The sequence below is a fragment of the Myotis daubentonii genome, chromosome 3, assembly GCF_963259705.1.
Source record: "Myotis daubentonii chromosome 3, mMyoDau2.1, whole genome shotgun sequence".
NCBI classification, from domain to species: Eukaryota; Metazoa; Chordata; class Mammalia; order Chiroptera; family Vespertilionidae; genus Myotis; species Myotis daubentonii.
This window is the reverse complement of record NC_081842.1, coordinates 147,032,958-147,045,626: the sequence shown is the minus strand read 5'-3', so window position 1 is coordinate 147,045,626 and position 12,669 is coordinate 147,032,958.

Genomic DNA, 12,669 nt, shown 5'->3' with positions numbered 1-12,669 from the left:
AGATCAGTGCTCCACTGACCCACTGTCCCTGCCCAGGGCAGTGAGAGATAGGGTCAACCATGGTGAAGAATTTATTTATTTAAAAAAAAATATTTTTATTGATTTCAGAGAGGAAGGGAGAGAGAAAGAGAGATAGAAACATCAGTGATAAGAGAGAATCAGTGATTGGTTGCCTCTTGCATGACCCCTACTGGGGATCGAGCCCACAACCTGGGCAGGTGCTCAACGGGGCATTGAACTGCCCACAACCTGAGCATGTGCTCAACGGGGCATTGAACTGTGACCTCCTGGTTCATAGGTCCATGCTCAGCCACTGAGCCATAGCGGCGGCAGGATGACCATGTTGAATAATTTAACTTGGATTACTGGCTCATAGGCATTTGACTGCTTTACTTAATTCAGATGTGACCAAGAGAGTATAATCCAAGTACATTCTAATAAGTGATCAGGGGGATGCAAATGTTCTGAAGCAACATTAAAATGATGACCACTTCTATATCCATGTTTACAGCAGCATTATTCACAATAGCTAAAACACAGAAGCCACCCAAGGGTCATTGACAGAGGTACTCTAAAGAGGATACCTATAGATCTAAGATACAAATACTCTTAGAGCATTTGAGTACTCTCAGTAGTCAAAATCACTGAGATAGAAAGTAGAATGGTGGTTGCCAAGGACTCTGGGGAGAGGGAAATGGACAGTTAGTGTTTCATGGGTACAGAGTTCTGGAGATGGATGGTGGTGATGGTTGTAAAACAATATGGATGTACTTAATACAACTAAACTATACACTTGTAATGGCTAAGATAGTATATTTTAAGTTATGTGTATTTTACTACATTTTTTTAAAATGAAAAAGCAAATAATGACTACAAATAGTTCATCTATTCCATTGGTGCAATGTTTCTGTTAAGGAGGTCTGCAAAGTGTTTTTGCAGTCATTTATTAGCTTTGAGATGTTTTGTCAAATCAAAGTACATTCTTTAGATAAGAAGTATGGTTTGCTTTGATATTTAATTACCTTCCCTTTAGCTAGGGCATAGATTTTCCAGATGTACAACACCCCCAGTACCTAGTGGGAGCTCACAGCCTGGCACATAGTAAGTGCTCCATAAACATTTTTCAAATAAATAAATAACAGCAAAGGCTAACGTCTATTTTGAACATTTTTTTCAGAGGTAGATTTACCTTGAAGCTGATAAAGCTGAAGCTTCAGTACCTTTCACTTTAACAAGCCCTCACTGGACCCTGGAAGAGGCCTTAGCAACATATTCAGAAAGTCAAATGTTCACACAAAACTTGCAAAGGTAAGATTGTCTTCTTTTTCATTAAAAAGGTTCCCAAAGTTACATAATTTTCAGGTTCCCAGATCTGGATCTGCTGCTGTACTTATTGCCTTTCTCAGGACTCTGATGATTACCTTCCATGGCTGCCTCATGCCATCCTCACAACAACCCTATGACGTAGATGCTATTGTTATCACCACTGCTCAGAGGAAGAAACTAGAGAACTTGACCACAATTACCTTGAGATGCAAGGATGTACCCTGGCATTTGAGACCAACTCTATTGAGCACTAGGGTAGGTCAAACATGGCTCTAGTTCTTATTAATTTAGGTGTGTGTTTGGTAAAACTATAATTTCACCGGAAGTAACTGCAATAATAATAATGAGGATGGCTGGTCTTTTAAAATAACTTATGACTAGTGAAAATCATCTCTCTATATAAAAGCCTAAGTGACCATTAGACTGTTCAACCATTTGACTGGTAGCTATGATGCACACTGACCACCAGGGGGCAGACACTCAATGCACAGGCATGGAAACTTGGAACAGACTGATGAATCTCAGGGGGAAGCAGGGAGGAGGGGCAGGAAGAGATTAACCAAAGATCTTATATGCATACTAGAGGGGTCCCTTGGCCTGGCCCGTGGAGATCGGGCTAAAATCAGGATTCCAACATACCCTGAGGGGTCCCAGATTGTGAGAGGTTGCAGGCCAGGCCGAGGGACCCCACCGGTGCATGAATCTGTGCACCCGGCCTCTAGTTTCTTATACAGGATCTTCCTATCCCCACCTCCATTAAATATGCTTGTTTAGTTGATGGAGGAAAATTTAGGACAGAGAGGAAAATGAAGAGGATGAGGCTGAAGAGGGGTGCAAAAAGAAGAAACACATAACCCCATGTTAAAGGAGATTTCCCGCACGCCCTCCCAGCTTTTTTCCTTTCTTTTTAGGGATGTGCATGGGTACGCGGTATCTAAGGAAATTCCATTTGGTTCTCTGCTATTTGTATCTGTTCTGACCCCAGTACTTCTACTCTGGGGGCCCTATTTCTAGTCTAAAAGCACCACAGGTCAGAGGGCAGAAAGGGATCTTTCCTGTAAACATCCTCTGGGCCTCTCCCGGAAAAGGTAACCAGTGACCACTGCTTCCTGTCTTTATTCAAGTTCTTGGAGCAAATAATACAATTTTCTATTCCTCTAAGATTTCTTGGGGCCCAGAACGGAAGTGGAAATGTCACAGGATTGAAAATCTCCTCCCATTGAGAGCTCTGCTCTGTCAGGCTTAGAAATCTCATTCATGGGCCTGGCTCCCAGCAAGATGCTGGGCCTGGCACTTAGGAAATGTTGCCAACTGACTCCTCCCTCCTCAGAGGCCTGCTGCCACGAACCCAGAGAAATATACCCACTTTTTCTGTGCCCTCCCAAAAGTTTTCTATCCTGCCTTTTCTATTTCTTACTACAGTGCAATTATCACCCAGCTGGCAAAATCGTATAGTCACCTTGGCCAATCCCTCCCTCCCCTCTGATCCCAAATACAGTTGACCCTTGAACAACTCAGGTTTGTACTGTGTGGGTCCACTTACACGTGGATTTTTAAAAAATAAATATTGTAAATTTATTTTCTCTTCCTTATGGCTTTTCTTAATAACATTTTATTCTCTCTAGCTTACTTTATTGTAAGGAAACAGTATACATATAATACATATAATATACAAAATATGTGTTAACTGACTATGTTATTAGTAAGGTTCCAGTCAACAGTAGGCTATTAGTTAAGTTTGGGGGAACTGAAAAGTTATACACAGACTTTCGAACATATAGGGAGTCAGCACCCCAACCCCCTACATTGTTCAAGGGTTAACTGAAACCATCAAATCCCATACGTCTTCCTTCCTGTCAGTGCCTCAACGCATTCCCTGTTTCCCATTTTCTTCGCGGTACTCGGTTCATAGCCGTTACCTGGTCGGGGGCATTAGCATTGCTTCCTGATCGAGTTCTTTGCCTTTGGAATTATTCCTTTCCAGGGGTGGACTTACCGTTTAGTAATCAACCCTAAACTCCAGGAAACCCTGCTTGCATAGATAGACCCCTTTCCACTGTTTGTACCTAACTTTGTATTTGTGACTTTATATTCCTTCTCTTAAAGAAGGCTCCTAAAACTACATACGCTTCAGAACTCTCCAAAAAGGATCTTCCCCCCCAATTTTGCATTCAGCTGCCAGACTAATCTTTATTATTTTTTCATAGACTTTATTTCTAAGAGCATTTTAGGTTCACAGAAAAATTAAGTGGAAAGTTCAGAGTCCTTATGTACTCCTTTCCCCTAATAGATACAACAGTCCCCACTAGAGAGACCCCATACTAGAGTGGTGCATTTGTTACAGTTGATGAACCTACAGTGGCCCATAATTATCATCTCAAATCTATAATTTACATTAAGATTAATCTTTTAAAAATTATATTCCTTCATGTTACTTTTCCACTTTGAAACTGTTCAATAAAATGCTGCCTACTTTTCTAAAGTCTATCTCCTTATTTGGACATTCAAGGCTCTCCATCATCTGCCTCAATTTTACTCTTCAAATTTATTTCCCAATAATCACCTATAGACACATACAGAGACTTCAAGCAGGCTCTCAATTGTCACCTCTCAGCTTTGTTCACATCGTCTCCACAACAGGTGGCTTAATCCAACTTAACAAAGATGTGCCAAGAATTAATAGGGTGTCCATCTGCCTCCAGTCTGACCATCAAAATCCTACCCAGTTTATCCCACTCAGTCAGTGACCTCTCCTTGTCCATCCTGCTTGCTACAATCCTGCTTGCCCCAATAGCAGCAGTTTCTAGTTTTAATGGGCCAGAAAGACTTTTCAAAATAATAACAAAGTCCAATATAGGATTGCCAAGTTTTTCTTCTCCCAAAATAAAGACTTTTAAAAAGTACCATCAAAATTATCTTACTAAAGAAAAAACTTTTATAACTCAAAAAGCACAAAAGGCATAATCTCAGAAAAATGACAGTTGTTGGTTGGTTGGTTTTTTCAAAGCAGTACACTCAGCCTTAAAACTCACTATATTTTTCTTTCCTGTGTGACTGAAGTAGTGGAAACTACTCAACTGGCTTTGGGGAGCGATTCTGTAGCACTCTGGTCTCCACCACTGGAGTAGCCCTCACTCACACACTGCCTTGGGCCACATTTAGTGTTGTTGATTGTATTCACCTTCTTGTGCACATCGCTCAATTCCTCAACTAGCAGGTAAGCTTTATAAAGAACCTCTATAAGAACTGCATCTTCAACTCCCCCGCAAGGCCATGTGCCTAGAAAATGTTAGGTAAATATTTGCTGAATGAATGAATGAGCCTAGAGTAGGCTTTCTAAGCCTGTGTAACCAATAAATCTCCTCTTAATGGAATATGAATGCCTCATCCTGAGGCAATTTCTTTCAATAGACTTCTTTTAAAAAAGTTAACCTGTACAAATTGCTTTGCTTTTGAATGAAACTTGGAAAAAAAACAAACACCTGATATGAAAAGTAAACAGCTTCTTCCTCAAGGCAGTAGCAAGCCTCAGCAAAGAGATTCAAGACACACACACACACCTTTTGTAACCTGTCATTTAATTGATCCCAGTTATTTTGGGTTTTGTTGGTAGGCATGCTCACGGTGTGTACTTCTGGCTTGACCTGACTTGATAGGGTGGGTGGCTTTCCTTCTGTGGCTCTTGCCCACATGCCTAAAGCCTCCATAATACCCATGTTTCTTTCTCTACCTGGGTGATTTAAAAAGGAAAGGAAAGACGGTTAACATCTTCCTGGCCAAGTCTTGGTTTTAAATTCAAGAGTTGGGAACAATTCAGAAAAGTGTCTTTTGGACTCTTTTCACTCAGCATCCAGAATTATCTTTCAAAATAAAAATAAGTTCACACCTCTGCTTAAAATATTTATTGCTTTTCCATTTCATCCCATTCAATAGTGATTGATTTATCTTCCACCTGCCAGGCCCTGTTCTAGATATTGGGGGTATATCACTAAATAAAACAGGCACAAATTCCTGACTTCCTGAAGCTCATCGGAGAGGGTGTTGGGGACAAACAAGAAACATAATAAATAAATAATGTATTATACTATATTAGGAGGTGATAGATGCAAAGGAAATTATTTGGAGCAAGAGAGCTGTTTCAATTTAGATGGAAATGTCAGGGTAGGTCTAGTTGAGAAGGAGGCTAGAGCAAAGACTTGAAGGAGGTAAAGGGCCATGAATGTCTTTTGGGGTCTCTTCTGGGAGAAGAGGAAATGCCTTCTACTGGATGACTTCACCTGGTACCTTGGCACCTTATCTTCTGCTCATTGGCCCTCCCTCACTGTTCTCTAGCCACCCTAGCCATCTCCCACCTCAGGGCCTTGCATATACTGTTCCAACAACTCAGCATTCTCCTTTCCCATCCCTGGTCTCTGGACCAATTCCTCATCTTCAGGTCTCAATCTAAATGCTACTTCCTCAGGTGGGCTTGCACTGTCCCCCAAATCATTATAACTCAAGTGCCCTCCCACAATAATTCTTATAACCCTCCATTCTGATAATAAATACTGTGTGAGTAAAGAAACAAACAAAAATGGCTAAGAAGGAGTGAGCTCTTTGAGAACAGGGATTCTGGCTTACTCATGTATCCTCAGTGTGAGGCCCATTGATGATTGTGTGTGATAGTCTTTCTCTTCATAAATAAGCTTCATTATCATGCAAATATGAGTATCATGTATCATTTCAGTAGAAATAAGGATCAAGTTATTATTTACTTATGTTTAATAATAATAAACAAGATAAAGAAAGGAGATGAAGCATTAAATTGTGTTATTAGAAATGAATTCCCTCCCTGCTTCACTGTTTCAGCACAGTAAGCCTTCCCTACAGATGAAGTAGGTAGGCCTAGAGTTCAGCCCTTCAGGACGATCTCCCACTCAGTGAAGTGTCAGCTGGTAGCTTCCTAACTTCTTGTGAGTTCTGGTTTTCTCAATAGGCGAGTCCTGCCCAACAGCAAGGTTCGCTTCCTCTTCTCTTTATTTTCTTTATTGATTAAGGTATTACACATGTGTCCTTATCCCTGCACTGCCTCACCAACCCCCGCTCATGCCTTCACCCCCCTGGTGTCTGTGTCCATTGGTTATGCTTATATGCATGCATACAAGTCCTTTGGTTCTCAAGTCTAAGATCAACATGTCCTTCAATTTCCTCTGTGCCCCAGATGAATTTAAAGTAGCTGTCATTGTATATCAAATTCTCAATTATCTGGAATAATTAAAACATCCTTGAAATTTCCCCTATAAACATTCTCACTTTGGGGGGTATTTCCGGGAGTGTTTTCTTGTTGGTATTTGCTCAGCTATACCATAAGAATGATACATATGTATACATTTAATCCCTGCCTCATTTCCAAATGCATTTTAGGTGACATAAAAATCATGCAATATAATTGAAACAAAAGAGATAAGTCACAGCAAGTAGATAATGACAGTAAAGTTGATACTATTATAATTAGCTAGTTATTAATAATAGGAAGGAGCAAAACGGAGGCCAAACATTATAAGCATTGCCATTTGGGCAGCTTAATCAGGGGCTGCAGTTTTACACTCCCCAGGGAATCACCAGCCCATTCCCCTACAGATAACTGGGGAAAGGGATCAAAAAAATGGGAAAGAGATGCATGTGCAGTAAAGTCGGGTGACCTAGGGAAGATACCTGTCAGTCAAACCTGGAAACAGAGACCATTGGCCAGAGGGGGCAGGGCAATGAAAGCCCAAGATAATTTGGGAACAAGATGACGCCCTGGACAAAGGAGCTCGTTCCCTTGGTACTCTTGTCTCTGGCTCTCTGATTCCTTTGGTTTTGCCCCTGCTTCCCTACCCTTGCCCATGTTCCCTCCATAGCCATGTGGCCCTGTGGACCCCACACGCAATAAAGTAACACAGCTAAGCTAGTCTGATACTGGGTTAGACTGCAGACCTGGAACAGAAACTCTTGTCAGCAGCTTTAACTCCACTGAAGTCACAGCTATACTTCTATTATGGGATGAAGGGAAATGGGACCTTGGAAACGCAGGTGTGTAATTCCACAGAAATAAAGCTTTCTACAATATCTCATCCTCTTGTACCAGTCTCAGAAAATTCTTTTTCTTGAGATATAGCAAGAAGCTCACTCCCACCAGCAACTGGTGGGGACAAGGAGAGCTCCCCACCCATAAAAAAGTGATGCAAAACATACCGGTAAAGCCACTGCATAGCAATTCCAGCTAGGATTCAAGCAGTTACTAAGGACCAAAATATGGCTCTGACCAGTGAAGGAAACAGGCCAGTTGTAGGATTCATGATGTTCTGCAAGATACATTCTAGGGGCTCAGGAGATTTAAGACCTGAATGACCTATCTCTCATACATCCTCAAAAGAGGTAGTGATGTCATGAATAACATTTAAAGCAAGTGAGTATTTAATAGCTGCTTCTTAGAGTGTCACTTACCGAGCCTGAAGTGACAGCTTCAAACATTCATCTCTCTAAGGGAACAAATGATGTAGTTCAAATTATATGATTTAATTCAGTTGAAAATATCTAAAAGAAACAATAGACTGCATTCTTTCATAAATCTCATTTTCTCCAACCAAGATTTGATAAGTTGCAAGCAACAGAGAAATCAAGAATAAGTTGTTAGCTAGGGACCTGACATGTTGAAACTCCATATTTCTGATTAGATGCAGATCTACACCTAAGAGCTTGGCATCCACTTGTGAAGACGTAGGTTCCTAACCAGGTCAGGTGCCTGCATAGACCTACCTCTGTAGAGAGGCAGACTAAGGCGTACCCACGGGCAAGAGCCAGATTTCCGTCAGAAAACAGTTCCCGTTGGCTCTAGCACAAACAACAAATGGATAGCCAGAACCCCATGAAGCATGACCACCATGTGACATAAATAACAACCCTCCCACAAACATATCATACATTCCACAGTTAAATATAAATTTAGTTTTCTATTATCCTGTTTTGGTTTATTCATCCTGTGGCTCCCCACCCATTAAAGTAGATAGTTGAAAATTGACTGTTAAAAACAAAACCAACCTGCAGAGTAAAAGCTATTTTGGATTAAAGACTGGGCCCTAGGCTGTTGGCTCAGTGTTTAATTTGGCTCCGTCCCAAACCAGTCCTGTGTAGGTAGGGGACAGGTCACCCCATATAGCTTCCTCTGCCAGCAGGATGATTTTGTTTATTAGAAAATATGTACACTTGGTAAGCTGTCAAAGTGAGTTGTACTTAAGGTATGCATTATTCAGAGGGAGAAAATATTTTCAGCACTACTTGAAGTCTTTATTCCTGACAACGCATTAAGAATTCAACACAGTAATCTTATTGTTTTAGCTGTTGCTTTCACCATTACTCACAATATGACTGGAAACAAAACCTGCTGATGATTTTTCCCCCTGCCATGTTTTGTGTGTGTGAATTTTTTTTTTTTTTAACTTTTAGTTTGGGATAAATGCGCCTAACAATCCACCATCTGGTGTCCAAATATTTTTACAGACATGAATCCAAATACCACAAAATCATTGCTCCAGCTCAGGTTATGTGAGTCTTTTTCTCAGGCAGACTTTTTTTTTTTTTTTTTTGTATTAAATGTGATTATTCCTGAACTATGAGAATCTCAGCCAGGAACCTGAAGATTCAGCCTTGAGAAGAAAACTTGCTGTGTTGACCAATATAAAAAAAGATGGAAGGGAGAACTCCCCCTGGAGCTGATTTCAAGAGAAAAAATGAACTTTGATTTTTGTTATCATCCTCAGCCGTACACAAACTGAATCAGTGTCGACTTTTGCTGCATTCCTGGCGTAATCATCACTGGTGGAAGAAGATAAGGTGCGAGTAAACTCTGTGGGAATCAAATTTCAGCCCTGTCAGGTGTAATCAGAACCAGTCTTAAAACAAAGGCTCCACTCCACCTCCTCAGTCAGAGGACGGTTCACTTCCCCAACCCCCAGGCACTACGAGGAAAAAGAAGGAGCAAGTTTGCAAGAGCAAAATAAAATCCAACAAAACAATAGCAAGCTTGAGTCTCCCCCTCTTTACACCAGGGATCAATTCCTCTACATTTAATATTGGATTTCCCCCTCTTGCAATGTAATAATGAGAATAGGTTTTTAGAAAACATGGTTGTCATTTTAAAAAATTAAACCCTACATAAACTTGCCTTGTGAGTCTGCATTATGGTGGAGCTCCTAGGGCAACACCATGTTGTGAAGAAACAAGGGTAGAAAGAAAAGTTTTCCTTAAAGAAAAGAGAGTGTGTTTGCTCAAAATGTAGCCAAATTTTTAGAGCACAGAGAAGATTGCTCCTGTAAGTGAGTGTGCTACACAGAAACATTAATTAGAATTTGTATTGTTGGATTCTCTTGCACAGTTAAAAACCAGGGAAAAGTGAACCAAACAGGCTGACATATCCTTTCAGCTCCCAGCTTTGCTAGTGAAACTAATTGGAATATCCATGAAAATAATGACGTAACTCAGCGCTCCATTGTGCGTTATTGGTAAGACTGTCCAGGAATGACTGGGTTTTGATGCAGCTGCCTGGAGAGGAAAGGGAGAGATAGCAGTCCCATTTTATCGATGGGCAAACTAAGGCACAGTGGAAATTAAGCAGTCATTGCAGAGTCACTGAAAGTCATCGGTGAGCAGGAGACAGGCCAGAAAGAGAGGAGGAAGTGTAGACATTGATGATAAGGCGATAACTAGAGGAAATGAAAACCCAGCAGTGTGGGAAAAGAACAATTAGCCAAGACAGAAGAGCAGGAAGGAATACAGAATGAATTACAATCAGAGGAAACAAGCCAGCAACAAAAGAGGACTGGCGGGTGGGGCCTGAGAGGACTCGGAGCTGTGACTTAGGAATGCTGGCTTTCTTTCGGTTCTGTCAGGGCTGTATTGTTTGGATGCTACGGCTCATAATTTAACTCTTTCATACCTCGGAATGTCAAACTCCAAGGCAGCTATCTTTATTCATGCAGTGCTTTGAGATCGTTACACAAATATTATGAATTCCAGATAGCAATGATTTCATGATTACTTTAGAAAAACCTGGCCCCCACCCTCCAAAAGGGCTAAAGTGTAAGCTTGGATCAGTAAGCAAAATGTTTCCATCAGAAACCACAAGAAACATCTACAGCTTAAGTATTAATTAGCAAGTATAGCTAGTTTAAGAAAAAATTATTCATTAAAATGAAATATTTTTATTTTTTTAACGTTGATTTTAGAGGAAGAGAGGACGGAGAGAAACATTGATTTGTTGTTTCACACGTTTATGAATTCATTGGTTGATTCTTGTATGTGCCTGACCAAGGATCAAACCCACAACCTTGGCATATCGGGAAGATACTATAACCAATTGAGCTAACTGGCCAAGGCTGAAAAATTTTTTTTTTTTAAGAAAACCTATAAAAGTGTTTAAAAGAAATTTCTATGACTATCAAAATGAAGTATAAGAGGAGGAAATGTCAACTAGTAGGAGGTGATAGAAAAAAGGACAGTTGTATGAAAATAAGAATTTCAGTCAATGCGTTTATTACACATGATTATTGGCACAAAAGAAAAAGATTTACTGTGAGCCCAAAATAAAATTGTTGTTTACTCATTCTTAAAAATCAATTGGCAAGAAAGCTAAGGAAGCTCAACTTTAGCCAGCCAAGATGTTAAAATCATGGGAGAAGCAAGCAGAAGGATGAGCCAGGCAGCTAGAGTTCTTGAAAAGGAGGAGGAGAGATGATTACAAAGTCGATGAGGATGCTAAATAGGATTAGAAGAACCAGATTCTATTACAAAGGGCTGATTGAGGAGCCTAAGTGGATAATAAGGCAAATTAAGGATTCTTAGAAATTCTCTGTGTCCAGGAAATAAATTAACTGCTTAGACAAACTAATAAATGAATAAGGATGAATAAGGATGACCAAAAGTCACCAAGGGAAAAACAGAAGGTTCTTGATTTATACAATCAGCACACTTAAAAGATTTTTTTAAGTGTGTATGTGTGTGTGGGAGCAGGGGTCCTTGAAACAATACTGACAGGCTATAAAAGTGAACTGAGAAAATCTAAAGTAGACAGTGATGGAAGGCTGGCCTTAGGAAGAGCCACAACAATAAAAGATTCTTTAAATACTTTGAAGTGACCATGTAGGAGAGGGAACATTCAGGAACTTGAAAAACTGAACTAGGTTTTATTTTACTTTATTTTAACTTGGCTTCCTGCGGCCAATAAAGCATATTAGAAATGGAAACAGTGTCAGAAGAGTGATAAATGAAGGGCAATTAGGAATTTCCCTTCAATAAATTAAGATGACTCAAGAAGAGATACTCCTGAGTGGAAGAAAAAGCTGCAGAGATTAATGCTGCCTTAATGCAGTGTTTGGTTGACTCCTTGGAAAGACAAGAGATACTAGGGAAAATCAGAGCCAAGTAAATCTAGCACATTTCTAGAAATGGACCAGGGAGGAAACAGAAAATTGCTATAAGCATCAGGGGTAAAATTACCAAGTGCTTAGATATGTATGAATTCAGAAATAAAACAACCTAATTTTAAGAAACGTTACCTCAATTAAAATCCTTGTAGTGGATTTTGGACATTTGGACATTTATATTTATAGAGAAGGCTGGTAAATAAACATTTATTGGCATCATCAACATATTCTTTACATGTTACTTGTTAACTAGCATCATAGAATAGAGACTGGCAGTTAAGGAAGGTTTAAGAGCAGATTAAACAATCCCTCCCTGCTTCAAGTCTCTAATAGTTTTAAGGAGCTGACATTGCTGTAGACACAAAGGTTACCACAAGTTTGGACATCCAATGATAGAGAAGCACATGCATTGTACAGTGCATGCATGAGCAAGAGAATCTCAGTCTCAGATTCATCTAAAAATAGAAGACCTCGGGCTGGCCAGTGTGGCTCAGTTAGTTGAGCTTTGTCCCATGCACCGAAGAGTTGCTGGTTCCATTCCTTGTCGGGGCAATTTTTCTCTCTCTTTCTCTCCCTCTCTCTTTCTCTAAAATCAATAAAAACATGAGAGAGCGAGAGAGAGAGAGAGAAAGAGAGAGAGAGAGAGAGAGAGAGAGAGAGAGAGAGAGAGAGAGAGAATCTCAGGGAAAAGGTGCACAAGAAGAAAGCCTTGCAGAGAGGTGATAGAACAATGGTTTTCTTGGCAGACTGGCATGTCAAGATGGTATTTCAGACATAGGATGAGCTTCTGAGGAGGCCTGGAGCCAGGAGTGGGAAACAGACTAAGGAACCCAGAGTAGAGCTTGCTAACAGCATAAGTTTGGTAAGAAGTGATAGAAAAAGTTAGGTGTTCTAGAAGGGG